The sequence below is a fragment of the Mesoplodon bidens genome, assembly GCF_964165515.1.
Source record: "Mesoplodon bidens genome assembly, chromosome: 16".
Lineage (NCBI taxonomy): Eukaryota > Metazoa > Chordata > Mammalia > Artiodactyla > Ziphiidae > Mesoplodon > Mesoplodon bidens.
Genome location: NC_138173.1, coordinates 19,865,733 through 19,886,698, shown reverse-complemented (window position 1 = coordinate 19,886,698; position 20,966 = coordinate 19,865,733). Strand labels below are relative to the sequence as shown.

At 39.3% G+C, this 20,966-nt stretch overlaps 1 protein-coding gene across 2 annotated transcripts in view; it reads right to left on the bottom strand.

The window, feature by feature from the left end:
• Positions 1 to 20,028, bottom strand: part of HNF4G (hepatocyte nuclear factor 4 gamma) — a 127,980-nt gene extending 107,952 nt beyond the window's left edge. Inside the window, exon 1 of one of the 2 annotated variants that reach the window (XM_081258620.1) lies at positions 19,857 to 20,028. The gene's annotated coding sequence lies outside the window, so the exon portion shown is untranslated. The remainder of the gene's footprint in view (positions 1 to 19,856) is intronic. The other variant, XM_081258618.1, reaches the window with a different exon arrangement.
• Positions 20,029 to 20,966: the final 938 nt, after the last annotated feature.

Below are 20,966 nucleotides of genomic sequence, written 5' to 3'. Positions count from 1 at the left end.
ACAGCCTGTGAAAACCCAATTTGTGCCTCTCTCCAAACATACACCCACTTGCCTGGTATATACCAAATAACTAAGCATTAACATGGGACTTTGATCACTATTCCAACTCTTCCCTTTACAGAATATAATTAATAACATTAACATTTATGTATTATGTAGAAAAGTGTCTAGATTTTCTACTTTTGAAATCATATAAAAGGAACCATACTCAATACATCCTTCCCTGATTTGCTTCTTTCATTCAATGTTATATTTCTGAGATTCAACCATGTTGATGGTGTACCCCTGGTTCATTCATTCTAATACAACATTCCACTGTATGAATATAAAACAGTGTTTTATTTGTTGTATTACTGATGGACATTGACATGCTGTTATGCATTGCTGTACACGACTCCTCATACACATGGGCAAGAGCTTGTCTAGAGTAATAGGAAAAGAAGTGCTGGCTTAAAGTGCTACTCAAACCTTCAGAGTTCACTTAAATTAGTAAAGTGTGAGTTATCATATATGCTATACTATGCATCTACTGTAATATGTTTTATTTATTTTCTATATTTTTCTCAATATAGCCCTGTTATTATCTAAATGGTCAACTTTTTTAAAAAAATTACTTATTTCCCTAATATATTCATTCATTAATCAAATATTTATTGAGACACCCACTACCTGTTAGGTACTACACTAATGATAAAATATTCTTAATTTCTTATATCATTATTCCAACAGTGAGAGTCTGAATGCTTGCTAGATGCTCAATACCATAGCCCACTCACTGGTCTTCAGAAGGTAAGGTTCTTTCTGATACTAAGAACCAGAGCGTGAGTATGAGTACAGAAATACCTGCAAATAGCCAGTATGTGGTATGTTGTAGATTGTTAACAAAACTGTCCTAAAATAATTACTTTTTATTTTATTTTATTTTTTTATTTTTGCGGTACGCGGGCCTCTTACTGTTGTGGCCTCTCCCGTTGCAGAGCACAGGCTCCGGACGCGCAGGCCCAGCAGCCATGGCTCACAGGTCCAGCTGCTCCGTGGCATGTGGGATCTTCCTGGACCGGGGCAGGAACCCGTGTCCCCTGCATCGGCAGGCGGACTCTCAACCACTGCGCCACCAGGGAAGCCCAATAATTATTTTTTATTGCCTCAATTCTCATGTAATATATTAAAACTAACTGCAAAACTTTTTTTTTTTTTTTCAAAAGTAAAGCCACTTAACAGTTTGGAAAAGAACACACTGATTTAAAATGTTTAAATCTGATGTTTGTCTTATTTAAAAAATAAATCATTGCATTTCTCTCCCACAAGCTGCCACCTCACCTCGATCCCCAGGATGATCCCCAGGCCTGGAAATAGCTTCACATGATGGAGTTTGAACAAGAGACTATAATACCCCCGAGTACTAAAATAAACATTAACATAATTCGAGCAGCGTCAGGGTGTTCCATAGTACTTAGCCAATCTTTATCACTTCCCATCTACTCTTTTCTCTTTACATTCTTTTACCTTCCAATAAATAACGACTACAATAATGGAAACATTGTCTGGCCTGCACCTCAATGATATTATTAAGCTCCAAACCATCGTTATAATTCGGGTGCCCCAGAGAAAAGATATTTACAGCTGACACACCCTAACAAGTGAAAGCTGCTTAATGACAATGCATGAAAGCCTGCTGAAAGAATTTTTTGCACTGACTTCCTGGTTCAGAGGTATAAGAGAGGATATAAAAGAATTACCAGAATCATTTCAAGAAAATTTGACCATACAATGAGCAGATGATATAATTTATAAGAACAGATTAAGTTCTTTAAAACTTATTGTTCTCATAACCTTACTTCAATAATAAGTGTGTTTTGAAGATCATGTGCTCACTACTACCCAATAAAGCTCAAGATTTGTGTGTGTGTGTCTCCACGTGTGCTGTGCTTACCTGAAATATTCACATGAATTCTACACTAAACAAAGTGCAAGGGTACAGTTTCATTGCGTCCATTAACATACACAAATACTTACCTGTCAGTTGATGGTGTGTATTCGGTACTTATTAATGTGAAGTGATGCACAAAGTGCAATGGGGAAACATAAAGAGACCACTGAAGATGTGATTCTGGGCAGACACAAAGGCATGAGCAAAATCCATGAAGAATAGAAGCAAAGGGTGTTTATAGCCAACATAGTAAAGATAGTTATACATAATTATATCTCAATAAAAACAGTAACAATAATAAAAGTCTAACAGTTTAGGAATTCATTTATGTGAACTAATAGTTATATAGTTTCATGTATGATAAATTCATACAAAACAAAAGGGAATCATTAAAGGCAAGTGGAACTTGTTAAGTTTTGCCACCAATGAAAGACAGTTTCTAGACTCAGTTCTGCTACTGCTTTCTTGAATTATTTATTCTCTCCCTTTTTGTATGATAGTATACTATTCTTACCAATCTATAATATAGAAATATTTTACCAGTATTTTAAATAGATTTTACACCTTAAGGAAGGTAATAATATTAGATAAGCATATGTATTCTCTGTGATCAGTAATTCCACTCTTGGAATATACCCCTCAGAAATGAAGGCTCAGGTACGGCAAAAGGCATGTAAAGTATGTTTAAGGTAGCTTCATTTGTAGTAGCCTAGAAACATTTGGAAACAACCCAAATGTCCATCAAGAGTAGACTTGGTAAACTGTTGTATATCCATCCAAAGGCATATTACAGAACAACAAAAGAGAACAAGGAACTAACAAACACAGGACACAGTAAAATAGGCAAATTTAATCTATGTCAGAGTAGAAGCCCAATGATATTTTTTAAAAACTGGGAAAATACTATTTTATGTGGCAATGGTTACATTTTACATATGTAAAAATTTGAGTGTATACTTTAAGATTGGCCACAACTCAATAAAAAATCTTTAGTTCAAAGCAAAAGCAATACAACAACACGAGTCAAAAACTAGAGAAAGGCTTACTCATTGACTTAATAAATTAACAGTAGGGAAATAAATCAAGTTTTTAAAAAGCTGTGTTCATGCACATTCATTACAAAATTGGGAACAGGAAATAATTAAAATCAACCTGTACAACAGTAGGAAAATGGTCAGGTAGGTTGTGTTATTTCAAGGTAATAGCATTTTAATGAGATAATACAAAGGTAGTTCTAAGGATTACTCTAAAAAAAATAATAATTCAATAATCAGTGAAAAAATCCAAACACAAATCACTCATGGTGGGTGAATATAAAATGTATGTATCCCCACAAGCACAGAAGACTGGACAGAAGTATGCAAAAAGATAATGTGTATGCATTGAATAGTGGGTGATTTAAATTTCATTTAAAAAATTCCTCAGGGGCTTCCCTGGTGGCTCAGTGGTTGAGAGTCCTCCTGCTGATCCAGGGGACACGGGTTCGTGCCCTGGTCTGGGAAGATCCCACATGCAGCGGTGTGGCTGGGCCCGTGAGCCATGGCCGCTGAGCCTGCACGTCCGGAGCCTGTGCTCCGCAACGGGAGAGGCCACAGCAGTGAGAGGCCCGCGTACCGGAAAAAAAAAAAAATTCAAATGGATGTGTAGTTGGATATAAATTTATAGAGTAGGAGGAGATCAAGGAAGAGAGCATCATGTCCCAAAAGAACAAAGTAAGGCAGCTGAATCTCAAAGAGAAGAGGATATAAAGCTGCAGTTAAGTGGTTCAGAATATCACCCCTGCTAATTGACTGTGTAACGTCTATCTGTGAAATAAGAACAATAATAATAGAGTCATTAGGTTGTTACAAGGACTAAATGAATTAATGCAGGTAAAGCATTTAGATCAGTGCCCGCCAATAATAAGTGCCCAGTAAGTATTAGATAATGCAACAGAAAAATTAAAGTTGTCAGAGAAAATAAAGAGGAAAGATTAATTTCACTTGATTTTTTTCTAAATGTAGCCTATAAATTCTTTTTCAAATTCATAGCTTTATCAAAGTTATATTTAGCTTGAAAATAATTTTTCTCATCACTCAGAAATTTCACAATAATTTTACTTAGTATTCACAGAAGCCTGACCACACAATTGAAGCTCTGTAGAAATTCAACATAATACAGTAGCTGTATGAGCATTTTTCTGTTCATATAAACAGTGGTACTATTTCCATGTGACCCTTAAAGCTAATCGTAGGATTTGGAACTTAGTGATATTAGAAAGACTAGAAAAACAATGCGGAAAATATTTGACTTTGGGTTGAGGATTCATTTGACAGAACTACTATTGCTTCAGTAAAAGTCTATCATCTCAACCTAGAACATAGACACTGTTCTCCACCCCTCAAAGCAAAACAGGTAAAATATAAGCAATAGTCACCAGGAGCTTTTACTGCCCCCTGACCTCAGTGGCGGGTTTTTTTTTTTTTTTTTTTTTTTTTGCGGTATGTGGGCCTCTCACTGCTGTGGCCTCTCCCGTTGCGGAGCACAGGCTCCGGACGTGCAGGCCCAGCGGCCATGGCTCACAGGCCCAGCCGCTCTGCCGCATGTGGGATCTTCCCGGACCGGGGCACGAACCCGTGTCCCCAGCATGGGCAGGCGGACTCTCAACCACTGCGCCACCAGGGAAGCCTCCTCAGTGGCGTTTTGTTAAGCTTTTCCTTTCTGAAGTTTGTATTTGGTTCCCTCTTGCCTCCCCTCTAAGGCTCTTCTGCTCTTCTTCCTCCAAGTGGAACACAACATCATAATGGATGGAGAGGTGGCCTCCTCCACCCACCTCCCCCAACCTCCCCGCCGCAACATGCACACAAATAGAAACAAACAGATGAAAACAGGCTTTCCAGGGTAGGCCTCACCAGGCATATGAAGAAATGACAAGTGTGGCTCCGGGCCATGGGACAAGCGCTGGGAGGGGGGGAGGGGGTGGAGGGAAGGCGATCTCTGCCGGTAACAGCCTCCACCAGATGCAGCACCTGCAAATGCAGATTCTCAGCCCCGCCCCAGGTGTGCTGAGCCTAAATCTCTGGGAGTGCGACCCATTATTCTGCATGACCACTGGCTCTCGGGTGAATCTGGTGCCTGATCCACTTGGAGAAGCCCTTGCATGGGCCATTTCCACGTAAACTGCCTCACAACTAAATCTTACAAGCAGCAGGACGTCTAGCAGCCTCATCAGCTCTGCAGCGTAAACTAAGCCCCATCAACTGTACCTCTCTTCAAACATAATGAAGAGAGAAATGATAGGTTTTGTGTTTTCAGAAAGGTGAGAAAATACTTTTCTCACAAGTTTATTAGAAAGTCCTTGAAAACAGAAAGCTGATATATCTACTCTAAAAAAAAAAAATTCAAAGTTAAATTGTCCCAAAATGCAATTAAAAAATCCTTCCAGATGATGAAAGTGGTATGGATGGAATCTCTGTTGAATAACCTTTAAATCTGCACTGACCATCAAGGTACCATATGGCCATTGAGCACCTTAACTCTGACAAGTAGGAAGTGAGATGTACTATAAGCTTAAAGAAGGCACCAGATTTCAAAGGCTTGCTATGAAAAACAGTGTAAACTATCTCTAATAACGTTTATGTTTATGTTGATTATATGTTGAAATGATTATACTTTGGATACACTGGGTTAAATAAAAGAGATTATTAAAATTACTCTCCCTTATTTCTATTCACTTGTAATGTGGCGATGAAAAAACTTAAAAGTACACATGGGGTTGCATTATATTTCTATGGCAGAGTGCTGCTTTAGAGTTCTAAACTAGCAGTTAGTATAATTATATCTTAATCCAAACAAAAAAAATCATGTCATGAAATATGTTTTCAAGTTATATGTAGAATAAAGAATGTCAGACTTTTTTTTTAACCATATTAAATATTTAGTATCCTGATTTCCTTTCTTCTCTTGCTCTCCTAGGCTTCTGTTTTATCCTTTTTTGCAACATCCACCCAGGCTTCTGCTGCTAAGACCTCCCAGCCAGCTGAACTGATTTGATTATCTCCAATCAACAATAAATATGGAAGAAGGCATATTTACAAATCAGAGGAAACTCTGAGAAACCTCTCTGTGGAGGTGACATTTAAACTGAAAAGTAAAGGATGAAGATACTCATGTGATGTTTATGTATGGGAGGTGGAGGTGAGTTTGGAAGGAGTAAAAGACAAAGGGCAAAGGCCCTGAGATGAAAAATAATTTGGCTTTTTTTTTTTTGAGAACTGAGAAAACCTGGATGTGGCTAGAACCCAAGGAGTAAGGGAGAGTTGCAAGTGGTAAGAGTGAGAGAGACAGGGGGAGCGCAGAACCTCAAATGACTCAGAGGCCACCATGAAGAGCCCGGACATTATTCCTGGTACAATGGAAAACCAATTGGATGGGTTGAAGCAGGGGGATGACGTGTTCTCATTTATATTTTAAGGTCACCCTTGAAGGGAATAATATGGAAGCTGAGAGCAGTGAGTGGACTGCTGCAGTTGTCAGGTACACAATGATTGTGGCTTGGATGACATGGCTGCAATAGAGGTGAAATACACAAGGCTCATTTGGAGGTAGTATTGGCAGATCTCTAATTCACTGACAAATTAGGTCGAGTGTGTAAGGAAAAGACACAAATTAAGGATAACTCCTGGCTTCTGGTTTAAGTAAAAAATTAAAAGGTTTTCTTTTAAAGTATCTATTTCCAATATCATAAGAGGAGATTATAAATCATGAAGAAAAGAGAGGCTATGTCCATTTCTTAAGCCACTGCCAAATACCAGAAAAGGGTACTGGGTGGTGTCACATATGTTGTCCAGTTTAAGATTCTCAGAAACCCTATGATAGTAGGCATATTATCTCAGATTAGAAATGGGCAAAATAAAGCACAAAAAGTTAAATAACTTGTCAAGTGTCATTCAGTAGCTCAGTCTACTATCTAACTCCTTCTGACTGAAGTGCGTTATACATGTCATACCATACCAGGACTGATAATTTCCTCTAAATCAATGAGCTGACTATTCCTAAGATATTTATTGCAAGATGGCTATAGACATAGTACTGATACAATTAATCTTTCACAATTTTAAAACAGACTCACAGGAGTGAACACACTGTTCCCGACACCGTGATTTGCAATTATACTGTCAGTGAAATTAAAGTTTTGCAAGAGTGAATCATGGAGCTTTTACTGCAATCTGAGTTGTTAGGATTCTACCTGAGAAACTCTGAAACAAGCTGTTTAACACATAACTTCAAATGCAGAAACTGCACTTTGAACCTGAAAGGCTGTATGTGTTTATCTCTCTCAACCAGGGAAGAGGGGATTGGGCCATAGAGAGCACCCCTCAGAATTGGTTTGACATTTCGGCACTTTTGCTATCAGCATGAATGGTGCTGTGCTGTATGTCTCCTTCCCATTAACTCAAGAGATATACAGTTTAACAGTCTCTGAATTATTGTATATATTTCTGTATAATTTCTACACTTCTTACTGAAATTCAACGCTTATAAATTAAGGTGATGCATAAATGCCTATACAACGCCCTGGACCCAGTAGAGAAGCCTGAAAGAAAGATATATTTTAAGTGTTTTTCCAAAACTGCAAACACATTATCTGCCCTGCTTTGGAATTCAGCTTAATTTGGCATTGTTCTTTGACTTCTGTAGTCTCAGTGACACAAACACACATACCCAGAGGACTTCCCTCTACTGTTACTTAACCAAAACAGTGCACCATTATTCAGAAGCCAAGATGGGGAAACAGGATGAACCTATGAAACAGATAGTAGGTTTCTAATATCAGACATATCTCTAGATTATTCACAGAAGATTTTTCTTTCTATATATTATTCACTGAATCTAGATATTATCTCAAGCCACACGAATTTTTGCCATTTGTCCTGGCCAGAGGGACTGATCAAAAGGGAGGAAACATTAAGGGAACAATGGCAGAGTATGGATGGAGGTAGGTGTGAAGAGAGAGAGGAAGGCCTTCTAGAGATCAACATGAATGATTTGGGTTTGGGGCTCAGTTAACTGATTTAATGTAGAGTCTAAAGCAAAAAATATTCATGAGCCATAAGGAAGACTTGAATATCTAAGGCTGTAATAAGACTAAATACTATATGTTACCCTGCTGTTGTGAACTGAATTGTATCTCCCCAACCCCCAAACTCTATATGTTTAAGTCCCAAATCCCAGTACCTCAGAATATAACTGTATTTGGAGATAGAGCTTTAAAGATGAATTAAGATAAAATGAGTTCCTATGGGTGAGTCCTCCATTAATCCAATATGACTGATGTCCTTATAAGAAGAGGAGATTAGGATACAGACACTCGTGAAGGGAAGACTGTGTGAAGACACAGTGAGAAGATGGCCATCTACAAGTCAAGAAGAGAGGCATTAGAAGAAACCAAACCTGCCAACACCTTGATCTTGGACTTCTAGGCTCCAGAACTGTGAGAAAATAAACTTCTGTTGTTTAAGACACCCAATCTGTGAGTTTCTTTTTTTCCTTATTTATTTGTTTTTTATTTTTAATTCTTAAATTTTTAATTTTTTTAAACATCTTTATTGGAGTATAATTGCTTTACAATGATGTGTTAGTTTCTGCTTTATAACAAAGTGAATCAGCTATACATATACATATATCCCCATATCTCCTCCCTCTTGCATCTCCCTCCCACCCTCCCTATCGCACCCCTCTAGGTGGTCACAAAGCACCGAGCTGATCTCCCTGTGCTATGCAGCTGCTTCCCACTAGCTATCTACTTTACATTTGGTAGTATATATAAGTCTATGCCACTCGCTCACTTCATCCCAGTTTATAATCTGTGGTTTTTGTTATGGCAGTACCAGCAAACTAAAACACCTACCTAAAGAAATATTTTATTTACCTTTTTTCTTCCAGTAGAAAAAAAAAATGTATGTTTGAGGTAAGTTCTCTCGGCTTTCCTAATATCTGGAATACATTATACCCAAAAGAGGAACTATGGAATCTCTTCAGTGTATATATTTTTATAGAAATGGATTTATATAATTCCAGCTTTAATTTCCCACATTTTGCTCCCATTTTCCTCTGTTTTTGAAATTAGTTTCACTAGCTTTGATAGTTAATTCTCTTTTGCTTTTTATTTATTTTGTTTAAAATTGATAAACTGTTCAAGGAATAATACTTAACTATAAGACATTTATGACAAATAATGGAAAATATAGCATATTATTATTAAGATTGATTAAGCTCTTTTACTTAGCTCAATTAAACTTGGAATGAAGCATCTCATACATTTAGAATCTAAATACAAATGTGTATGTGCATGTGTATATACTAATGTATAGTATTTATGTATATTATTTGTGGGCAAATTATATATATATATATATATATATATATATATATATATATACACATACAGACACACATATAAGAATACATATATATATATATGTGTGTGTGTGTATCCTAGAATAAGTGGTTTGTATGTTATAACACCATAAACCAATCTGAATGGAATTATGTTTTTGTATTTATATCTCTAACTAGTTTGTTAAACTCTAAGGATTCTATTTATTCTTTACATCACTTAAGCCACTACATGTCTTGCACATAATACTCAAAAACTATTTCCTAATTGAATTATAACCCTTTTTAACCAATAATTCATTTTTATGATAGCTACTCATTTCTAATATACAAGTTATCAGTTCAGTTTCACAAAATGAAATGTCAGGTTTTGAATTCACTTGTAAGACAAAATGTGTGCTTAACATAGGAAGAAAACCACAATGCTGTTAACAATTGTTTTAAGTTTAAATAAAAGAACTACACATTAGGCACGTCTATTGTTTGTTCTCCATTACAATTTAAGAGTTTAAGGCAGTTTGAGAACATATACCAAAAATACTCTCTACTTAGATGACAATTACTTTGCAAGTTTTAACTTTCTGGGACTCCATGTATAAATAGAAAAAAATATGACTATAAAAATTCATAAGTCACTTGGTAACGGAAAGTAGTTCAATATATATGATATATGCTAGGTATACATATACTTACATTTTCTGTTTAATGTATTCATAATAAGGATAATTTCAGGTAGTAGGAATCTTTGTCCAGAAAGAATCTGATCAACTAAACCAAGAAAGGAAACTCATCTTTTAAAACACTCCAGGCTTTTTAAAAATTGTAAGCCTTGCTTCCCAAGATGTTTCATTATTAAATAATTACTAATTGAGAAACTTTTCAACTAGTACTTATTCATGACTCCTGAAGAGAAGATAGTAATGTACTCACATTTATAATTAACTGAATATTCAAAATGCTTCAATTCTTTCACCAGGAAAAGAACTCATGGGAGTTAAGGATGGATGAAATTTACAAAAAAGGAGCAAATGAGGAAATTTTAAAAACTGCAAGTGAGAAAAAAAAAAGAAAGATTTAATTCCTAAATTGTGAGCCTGTTTAGCATGTAACTTTTTTCACGTCTACAAAGTTGACCTGAGGTAAGAACAGAGTAGTGCATGTCAATGGCAGAGGGAAAGAGGGCAGGGTACTGAGCAGAACAATGGAAACAGAATATATGGAACCAAAGGATTATATTTGAAAACTTCCCATTATCTCTGAACTTCCCATGAGAAACTAAAAAGTTAAACAAGACAACTGAAAGAAAATTCACAGAGTCCAGAAAATCCTCTGAGATTTTGGAATTTTTGTTAAACATTCTATGTTAACTGTGAATGATCATTTTCAAAGTATTACAACTATACTCCCCAACCTTTATCAGGGTCTCCTGTACATCTACCAGAGCTCAGCAGGACACTGTCCCCTGCCCAACTGGGTAAGTGCTCTTCTGCCCCTGCAGATCAACCCAGCTGTCACTCTTTCTCACACAAATTTACACACACACACACACACACACACACACACTAGCCAAAAAGACATTTGCTCAAAACCCCAAAACCTATACTTAATATTGTATACACTAATCTCCAAGTCTCAGTGTCTTCCCATGTTTGTCACAGGACTTAAATAATGTAGAGGGAAACACTGTAAATTGTGCATATGAAAGAATTCTATAAACTGTGAAACTCAATTATTAGTATCAATATTGTTATTGTATAAATATTTATTAATGTTAGTGCTCACACACACACACAAAGTCTAAATTCCACAGCATGACCTCAAAAATTCTCTATTTTCAGGCTTCTTCTTGTTTTTGTGAACTCACTTTCCGCCACCTTTTCCTATTTTACCACACACTGGAGCCTCATGAAACCACAAAACCAACCTTTTTATTTGCACATGCTATTCCTATTTATGACTAGAATATCCTTTAGTCTCTTCTTCTCTCAGTCAAATCCTACCTCTTGTACAATAGATTAAATTCATATAGGGAGATAATGTTTTAAAATCCTGTATGTGATAAAGGACTTGCAGCTATAATATACATAGAAGACTTACAACTTGATAATAAGAAGACAAACAACTTAATTTTTAAAAGATAGGTGGGGGGAATTCCCTGGCAGTCCAGTGGTTGGGACTCCATGCTTTCACTGCCAAAGGCCTGGGTTCCATCCCTGGTCGGGAAACTAAGATCCCACAATCTGTGCAGCATGGCCAAATAAATAAACAAATAAATAAAATAAAATAGAAACTTGGGTGGGGCAGGGGGTACAGATGCATAAGTTTTGAACCACCAAAGAAAATACATGAATGGTACATAAGCTCATGAAAAGATGCTCAGCATCACTAGTCATCTGGGAAATGCAAATAAAAACCACAATGTAATCTCATCATCTACCTTTAAGAATGTCTAAAATTAAGACTGACCAGGGGCTTCCCTGGTGGCTCAGTGGTTGAGAGTCCGCCTGCCGATGCAGAGGACACGGGTTCGTGCCCCGGTCCGGGAAGATCCCACATGCCGCGGAACGGCTGGGCCCGTGAGCCATGGCCGCTGAGCCTGCGCGTCCGGAGCCTGTGCTCCGCAACGGGAGAGACCACAACAGTGAAAAAAGAAAAGACTGACCATACCAAGTGTTGGTAAGGACGTGAAGAGACTGCAACTCAAACACTACTAGTGGAAACATAAAATGGTACAACTACTGCGGAAACCTGTTTCTTCCATAAGATCTAGCTTAAAACAAATGAAAGCAATATCCTCACAAAGTCTTTGTACAAGAAGGTTCAGATTAGCTTTATTTGTAAGAGCAGAAACTAGAAACAGTTTAAATGTTCGTCAACAGGTGAATGAATAAACAAATTGTGGCATATCCATACAATGTTATAGCATTCACTTAAAAGAAAACTCTTTTAAGAATGAACAATTGGTTGATGCAATAATATGTATGAATCTCAAAATAATTATGCTAATAATTATGAAAGAAGCCAGACACAAAAGAATACTCCATGAGTTCATGGATAAGAAATTCTAGAAAATGAAAACTAATTTGCAAAGGCAGAAAGTAGATCAGTGGTTGCTTCAGGACAGAGGACAGGGAGGAACAGGAGGGATGGTTTCCAAAGGAGCTTGAAGAAACCTTTGGGGGTGTTGGCTACATTCACTATCTTTATTATGGTGATCATTGCATGGGTATACCCATATGTCAAAACTTTTAAAATTGTGCACTTTAAATATGTGCAGTTTATTGTATGTCAATTGTACCTCATAAATCTGTTTTTTAAAAGAGGAATAAGCTACTGATAAGCACAAGAAGATGGATGAATCTGATGGATGAATCGCAAAATTATCATGTGAAATGAAAAGAGCAGGACACAAAAAGCTACATACTATGTGATTCTATGTATATATTGTTCTGGAAAAGGCAATCCTAGGGACAGAAATCACACTGGTGGTTGCCGGGAGAGGTGGAAGGGGCTGACTGCAAAAGGGCACAAGTGAATTAGGGGGAGGGCTGTGCAGAAAGGTTCTATATCCTCATCGTGGTTGGTAGTGATTACACATCGGCATACATTTGTCAAAATTCATTGAAGTGTATGGTTAAAAAGGATGGATTTTTTTTACATCTTTATTGGAGTATAATTGCTTTACAATGGTGTGTTAGTTTCTGCTTTATAACAAAGTGAATCAGTTATACATATACATATGTTCCCATATCTCCTCCCTCTTGCGTCTCCCTCCCTCCCACCCTCCCACCCTCCTTATCCCACCCCTCTAGGTGGTCACAAAGCACCGAGCTGATCTCCCTGTGCCATGTGGTTGCTTCCCACTAGCTATCTATTTTATGTTTGGTAGTGTATTTTACTGAATGCAAATTGTATCTCAATATACTTATCTCAATGTAATTATATCTCAATATCAATATATTATATCCCTCTTGACTTAAAAATAAAGAATTCACATGTCATCTCTTGCGTAACCTACTCCAGGAAAAGTTAGTGGGCTTTCTGCTGGGTTTCTACAATCCTTCTCCAGTACTCAACATATGCCCTTATCATAGTGAGTAATAATTCTTTAATGCATATCCCTAACCAGACATGAAAATCTTAGGAGAGAATTGTTTCCAGTCATTGCTTAATCCCCAATATAGAATGCAGTGCTTGAAAATTAGCTTCTCAACAAATGTTTTAATTCTATTATTGGCATTTCACCTTCCTTTTCCATTACAGATACTCGTTCATTCACTGAACACATGCTCATTAAGCCTCAGCTAAATGCCTAACTAAAGAATGAGCAAGAATAATACATTTCTTACCCTCAGAAGCCTAACACTCAAGCCTAAGAGAATCATCATCAAACATGCAACCACTGTGTGTGATGAAGTTGGTAAGTATCATGATAGGGAAAGAACAAGATACAATTAACTTGGTATATTGGGTCAGGAGGTCAGGAAAGGTGGTATTTGAGCAAAGACCTGCAAGATAAGTGGAAGCTGGCTAGAATAGAGGGGGGAAATGATGGTGACACTGGCAGAGAGTTTTCCAAACAGTAGAAACAGCGCTTTTGAAGGTGCAGAGCATGGTGCATTTGAGGAACGGGAAGAGATTTATTCCAGCTAAAGACTAAAGTACGGGATGTCAAGAAAAGAGAGATGAAGCTTGGAGTGGAAATCATAGACCAAGTTACATGGGGTCTAGTGATGTGAATACACTTGGAGTTGATGATAAGGACATCAAGAAGCGAACGAATGGTTTTAAATGGAAGAAAAAAGTAATGATCAGATTTGTCTTCTCTATAGCACTCTAACTGTTATCATGGGAACTGACTGGGGTTAAGACTAACCAGGAAGGGAGAACAGTTGTTTGTTGCAAAAATTCAGATTAAAAGTAGTAATTACTTTGCTGAAAATTAGCTCAAACTAGAGAAACAATCCTTTTCCTAAGTACTTGACAATGTGGCTCAGATGGCCAAATGAGGTTTACTTTTGCCATACAAACTAAGTTTTAAAACGTGTACAACTTTTAGGATTATAATAGTTGAAAAACTCTAAATCTATAATGACCAGGATCAAATCAAAGCTTCCTGTACAATCCCAAAGATTTAAGGTCAGCTTCAATCCCTCACATTCCCTCATCTTCCTTATTCTACAGTTCTTAAATCCAGTTTAAAGAATTTCAAAACGTCTCTAGATTCTACGCTATCCTCTTCACATCTCCATTGGACTACTGGGAAAGCTTCCTACTATTCCCCTGTCTTTTGTCTGTCCCTCTTTGATCCATCCTCCAAAACGTTGCCAAACAATTAAAAAAAGAAGAAGAAAAAGAAAACTTTCATAACCCAACCTGCTTACAGACTTTTGATGGCTCCCTGTTGCCTAGAGGACATTGCTCAAACCTTTGTCACCCACATTCAAGACTGTCAGAATCTGGCCCGGTGCTCCTTCCCAGTTCATCTCTTGCCATTCCACTTATTTCAAATGTCATCTCCTCTGCCCCAAACAACTTTCTCATTCTTCTCTATTCAGCAAGTTCTAATCAGAAAAATCATTAACTGATCCATGAAATCTTTCCAGGCCACTCAAGCTAAATGTATCTTTTGTGCTTCTATTTTCCATTGTATTTCTATCTACTGTACTAATGCAATAGTTATCACCCTATGTTATAGATGGTTATATGTGTTTGTCTTCCAAGTAGATTATTTGTGTTTGAGGGTGGGGACACTGATTTATTTATACCTGTATTCTGGGCATCTAATACAGGGCATACAATTAAACTCCATCTAAATTAATATATAGACTTTATTTGCAAACTATAGCCATGGTGTCTGAAATGACAAAATGCAAAAGAAAAAAAAATACTGGGACAGATTTCATAAACTTCAGTAAGCCAGGAGCACAAGCAGAGTACAATACAGTATGCAAGCCTAGAGGAACAATACTCAAAAATTCAAAATATTAAAAAATACTAAATTACCAGGCTCAGATGATGCTATCAACAGATTCAGCAGATACTTTTTTTTTTTTTTTTTTTTTTGTGGTACGCGAGCATCTCACTGCTGTGGCCTCTCCCATTGTGGAGCACAGGCTCTGGACGCGCAGGCTCAGTGGCCATGGCTCACAGGCCCAGCCGCTCCGCGGCATGTGGGATCCTCCCAGACCGGGGCATGAACCCGTGTCCCCTGCATTGGCAGGCGGACTCTCAACCACTGCGCCACCAGGGAAGCCCCTCAGCAGATACTTTTAAATGAGACGGGGACAGGAGACACACTCTCTAGATGTCTATGTCAACTTTTTGCTATCATATATAAATGTGATTCTTCCATATATGAACTATAGTGCAGAGAAAGGGTCAAACATTCAATAAATAAAATGCTTGGCTTAAATAATACAAGAATTAGTCCACATATACTTTAAGGGTAAAGACTGTTATTCTCATTTTAAAACTTTTTAAACTGAGGCACAAAAATGTTAAGTAACACACAGGGATGCACAGCTAGCAGAGGGCAGAACTGAGATTTGCACTCAGGTTTTGATGATTCCTAAGCCCATGTTCTAACCACTGAACTATACTCAAGGCGATCCTTGTCTACACTGCTTAGCTAAACACTCCATGAAGTCAGGGACTATGTCTCTCTTCTTCATCACTGATCTCCGCGGCCTATTAGAGGGCTTGGCCAGGTCTCTAGGGGTCCATAAACTCTTGAAGTCTTATGCAATTTGTTTGTGTACATAAGTATAATTTCTCTAAAGAGAGGATCAATAAAAATGGGTGACACTTATTAACAACAATCAAGCAGTGTTGTAGATGAATTATCTCATTCTATCACAACAACAACAGCTACACAAGGTACATGGTGGGTACTCAGTATATGCCAGGCATCGTTCTAAATGTTTTCATGTATTAACATATATAATCATCATAGAAATTCTACGAGATAGACGTTATAATCACATACACTTCAAAAATGAGGAAATTGGGCCTCAGAGGTTAACTTGGCCAAGTGCCTTAGCTTTTGCTCCCCTTATAGTAAATAGCTGGGCAGGAATATAAACGTCCCTATGTGACAACAAAGCAGTCTTTCTTGGCTTATAGCCCATGAGATAGTCATCTTCAAAGACCGTCATGTCCCCCAAAATGTTAAGAGAATTACAAAAAAAAGAAAAAAAGAAATTCCCTATTCATTCTCCAGAAAGTCATCTTGATAAAACCAAAGGTTTTCACGGCAGCACAACATCAGGAGCTATGAGCTAATTCTCCCACATAAGAGCATTCTGTCTCCTCATGTATTAACTACAAGGTAGGAAGTATACGTAGTAGGGGAGAGTTTTTTCTTTAAGAGTTAACTATGATGAATGGGCGAGATAGTATTGAGTTCCAAAGGTACTTAGATAAGCATGCAAATATGTATACATGGAGCTCCTGATACATCAGAAGCAGGGTTGCTGCTAGCCCTTACAGACATTTTGTGACCTAGAAAAATGCCTTCCCCCTAGGAATACTCAGTCAAGAACAAGGGGACATGGCATGGACTGTGGAGTCCGACCCAGGTATCATTCCTCACATCCCCCTCAGCTGGGCAGCCCTGTGCAATGAACAACCAAGGACTTCTTGAAGATGCCATGGTTACTCTCTAGAGCCTAGAGCCACAGGGCCTGGATTTGAATCTCCAGTTTTATCCCCTATAGATGTGTGATGTTAGTCAAATTTTAAAATTTCTCTCTGCCTCATTTTTCCCATCTGAAAATGGGGAGAATATTAGTATAAGCTGCATAGATTTGTTGAAAGAATCTAAGAGAAAAAATGCATATAAATAGCTTAGAACAATACGCAACACATATTAAGGATTCAGAAAGTTTCAGCTAAAATATGTATATTATTAACATTCATAAATAGCTCTCCCAACTGTAGGAGTAAGGCATATTTGACGCATTCCATGTGTCTATGTATGAGCTGATTAATACCAAGAGGTGAAGGTTCCTATGGGGAGGGTGGAGAGAAGTGATTCTAGAGGATGTAGCATTGTACCCTCAGCTGTTTTGTTTGCCTTTACAGCTTCCTAAGGACCCCAAATTATGACACCTCATTTAAAATTGTGATTTTATTCCCAGGGATGTGAAGTCAAGAGCCACAAAATCACACCAGCAACCACTAGGCACACCAGAGTCACATGTTTGCAACATAGAAATTCTCACTCAGAATGTATCAGTATCTCCAGCCATTCAGTAAATGGATAGATAGCAACTAATACAGTGGCACCTTTTACAAGCTCAAAATAAGGCCGTATTTTAAAATGCATTAACTTGTTTTCCACTTTATTACTATATTTTCAAAGCAAAATTCTTAAGCTCTCGAAGTCAGATGTTACAGGACTGGCTTATATAATTTCCAAATATCCAACTCTGACAATGAGAAATCCATTTTTCAACAACCAGATTGGCAACATTTTAAACAGATCATTATTATCCAGTGTTGGCAAGAGAATGGCAAATACACTGTGGGTACTTAGGAAGGCTCTTTGCAATATCCATCGAATTTAAAGTGAATGTCCCCCTGGAACTAGCAATTCTCTTCTCAGAATAAATCTTCTGCAGTACCCTTGCAGAGCGAATGTACACAGATATCCACTGCATCACTGTTTGTAATAGTAAGAAATTGGAAAGTCCAAGTGAACATTCTGGGGGATATTGGCTGGCTAGTTACATTGGGTAAATACATTTAAAACAGAATCTTCATATATGGCCAGAGAAATATTTGAGAAATATTAAATTAAAAGTAAATTTCAGAACACTGGTATATGAACCATTATCCATTTTTTTTGAAATAATGAAAGAAAAATTCCTGTGGTTATACCCATGAAAGCACACAACTCCAACCATCCATGGTAGTTACACATATGGAGTGGAATAGGAAAGGGGGTTCACTTTATACTTTACTATAATTTTCATGTTGTTTTATAAGCAAGTAGTACTTTCAGAATTCATAAAAATAACAAGAATTTTCAAAAGAAACGGGGAACTCAAATAAAGTTATTATTTGCATGTGGGTATTAAAAAAAATCTTATCAATCCCCAAAATTAATTTCCGCTGTCCCATATGCTTGTAATCACAACGGCAGAATAAAATGCTTATGAGACCTTAAGAGACGCACTCTCGTTAAAATGTTGTACTACCTTCATAAAGCATGTTGAGAAATATTCCCTATTTGTAGGCCTATAAATGGAGCTTAGGAGGAATGGGAAGAAGAGAACAAACAGCTCTCAACCTCCATTCCACTTTGAAAAGTGAAAAATAAGTAGTTTACCACCACTGGCCACCTTGCTTTACTCCACCCTCTCCCCCAGTTGGTACCAGAGAGAAGCCCAACCCTGCTAGGTCACTGACTTCAAACTCACAATAAATAGATCAGGTGACCTGACTGATAGTAGAGTGCACAAAAGATGAAAACAGGGGGACCTGTGAGGATAACAAGGTTATTAAGAAAAAGTGGTGAAAGCTGGAGGGGAAGAATATTGTAACGATGACGAGAGAGAAGATACACGTAAAAAGAACGGAAAAGAGGGAGAAAGTAACAAAGCAAAAGCAGGAAATGTTACTATTCATGAGGTGTTTAGCTTTCAGGACATCCCATTAAGTGTACAGCCCCTGTAGTCTGCATTCTCTAGCCCTTGCCCTCAAATGAAAGCTGACTGAAGACTGTTTGCTCGTTGGAGAGGGGTCCTTTGACTCTGTTTTGAGCAAGGCTTAGAAGCACAGCACATCAGGTATGAAGCCCATTATATTCAATTCAAAGATCTTATCACGTGCTGGGTTAATCCCGTTAGACAGGGAGTGATTATTGCTTAACTGGCACATGGTTTAAACAAGCTTCCAAAGGACAGTTCTTCCCAAAGGAAGCCAAAGTGACTGAAATAGAATTAGATATACTTATGTCCATGTATGTATAGACAAAATCTCCCCAGCAGCAGCATCGGAAGGTGCCCACTCTCCAAGTGCGTCTCAGGGAGAAGTGGCATAAACTGACGCTGGAGCAAAGGCCTTGGGGTGATGCTTCAGGACCAAGCACCTCCCTACAAACCTCCGCGGTCCATAGATATCCCAAAGCCCTAGCCTGGCCCCAGGCCACAAAAAAAAAAAAAAAAAAAAAAAAAAAAAAGCAACTCCACCAAAGCCCCCAGAGACCTGGCAACCACGTGACCCGCCGACAGACACCAAAACTTTCTCTGCCAAACAAATCCAACTTTTATTTTACTTTTCCTGGGTGAACGGCTTGCGCTTGCTTCCCGCTGCCTGTCCTCCGGCCCTTTCTTCCTCCCTCCACCTCCGGCTGTGGGAGGCCTCGGGGTATCTCCTTTCCAGATCGTCCGGCCTAGGGGTCCTAAGGCTCAGCCCCTCCCGGGGCGGGCGTCCCTCCTTCAGCCGCCTGAGGGGAACCAAGCCTCCTCCTGGCCTAACACCGGCCGGGGACGGCGGACTCCGGCTCAGCCCCGAGTCGGGGGCCACGGGCCGAGAAACTTACCTGCGCGGAGCCGCTCCCGGAGCTCCTGCGTCGCAGTCAGCGGCTCGGCAGCCGCCGCATCTCCCGGCGGCAGGTTCCCCCCACCCCGGCCCAGCAGCGGGGTTCTGTGCAGCACTTTTCCCAGCCTGGGAAGTAGGTTGAAAGCGCGGAGGTGGGAGGTAGGGGTGGGCGGGGTGATCTGGGAGAAGAGGCTTAAGGATTTGGTTGTTGTTTGTTTGTTTGTTTGTTTTTCCCGATCTCTAGCAAAGACTCTAGACCATATGCTGGGAGAATATTAGCTTTGCTCAATGGCGACAAAGCAGCGGCCTCTCACAGTCCGGTCGATTTACTAAACAAACTGAAACGTGGGTGGGGATGTTAAACAGTAACCAGCAGTCTCAATGAAAACTGAAAGCAGCGAGGGCCGCCACCGCCTCGGCGCGCTCATTTCCCTGTTCCCAAGGCCCCAGGGCGACCGGCGGGCGCGCCAGCAAGTCCCAGAGCCCAGGCTGCGTGGACCGTAGCGGCTTTCCGGGGCCTCCCGAAGGCCGCCAGGCGGTAACTGCCACACGCCACATGCCTAAATTTCCACCATCAGGGCGAGGCGCCGGGCGGCTTGACCCTTCGAGCCGGATTCTCGCGCGCGCGCGCCTCCCGCACCTGGAGGACCCCCAGCCAGCTTCCGCGCCCGCGGCCTGAGGCCAAACGCGGCCCCGGCGACGCGGGCACCGTCCTCCTCCCCGCCCCGGGTCACGCCTCGCCTAGGGCGCTGTCAGCCCTCGGCCAGTGCCTTTGGAAAAGCGGCAGCGGGGAGAAGCCTTCTGACCCGAGAATGCAGATATAATTCCGAACCAATGAGGTCCAGAAAAGAGCCGGAAGTATTATTAAAGGGAATTAAATAGGTTCCTAGGGACAGCACTGCGGCCACACCACTAGGGGAAGCCGCAACCATTTCATTAAACTGCACCTTGGGCCTCTGGGGTTAACTTCTGCCCTGAGGCTTGTGACCACCTTGCGCTGCTAGAGTTCCGGGAAGTAGAGGGAGACCAGTTTTCCATTCCCAGCCAACCCAGCCACCTGTGGCTTCAGTCAGTACCTCTTTACATATGTATCTGATGGAAAGCTTCCTTT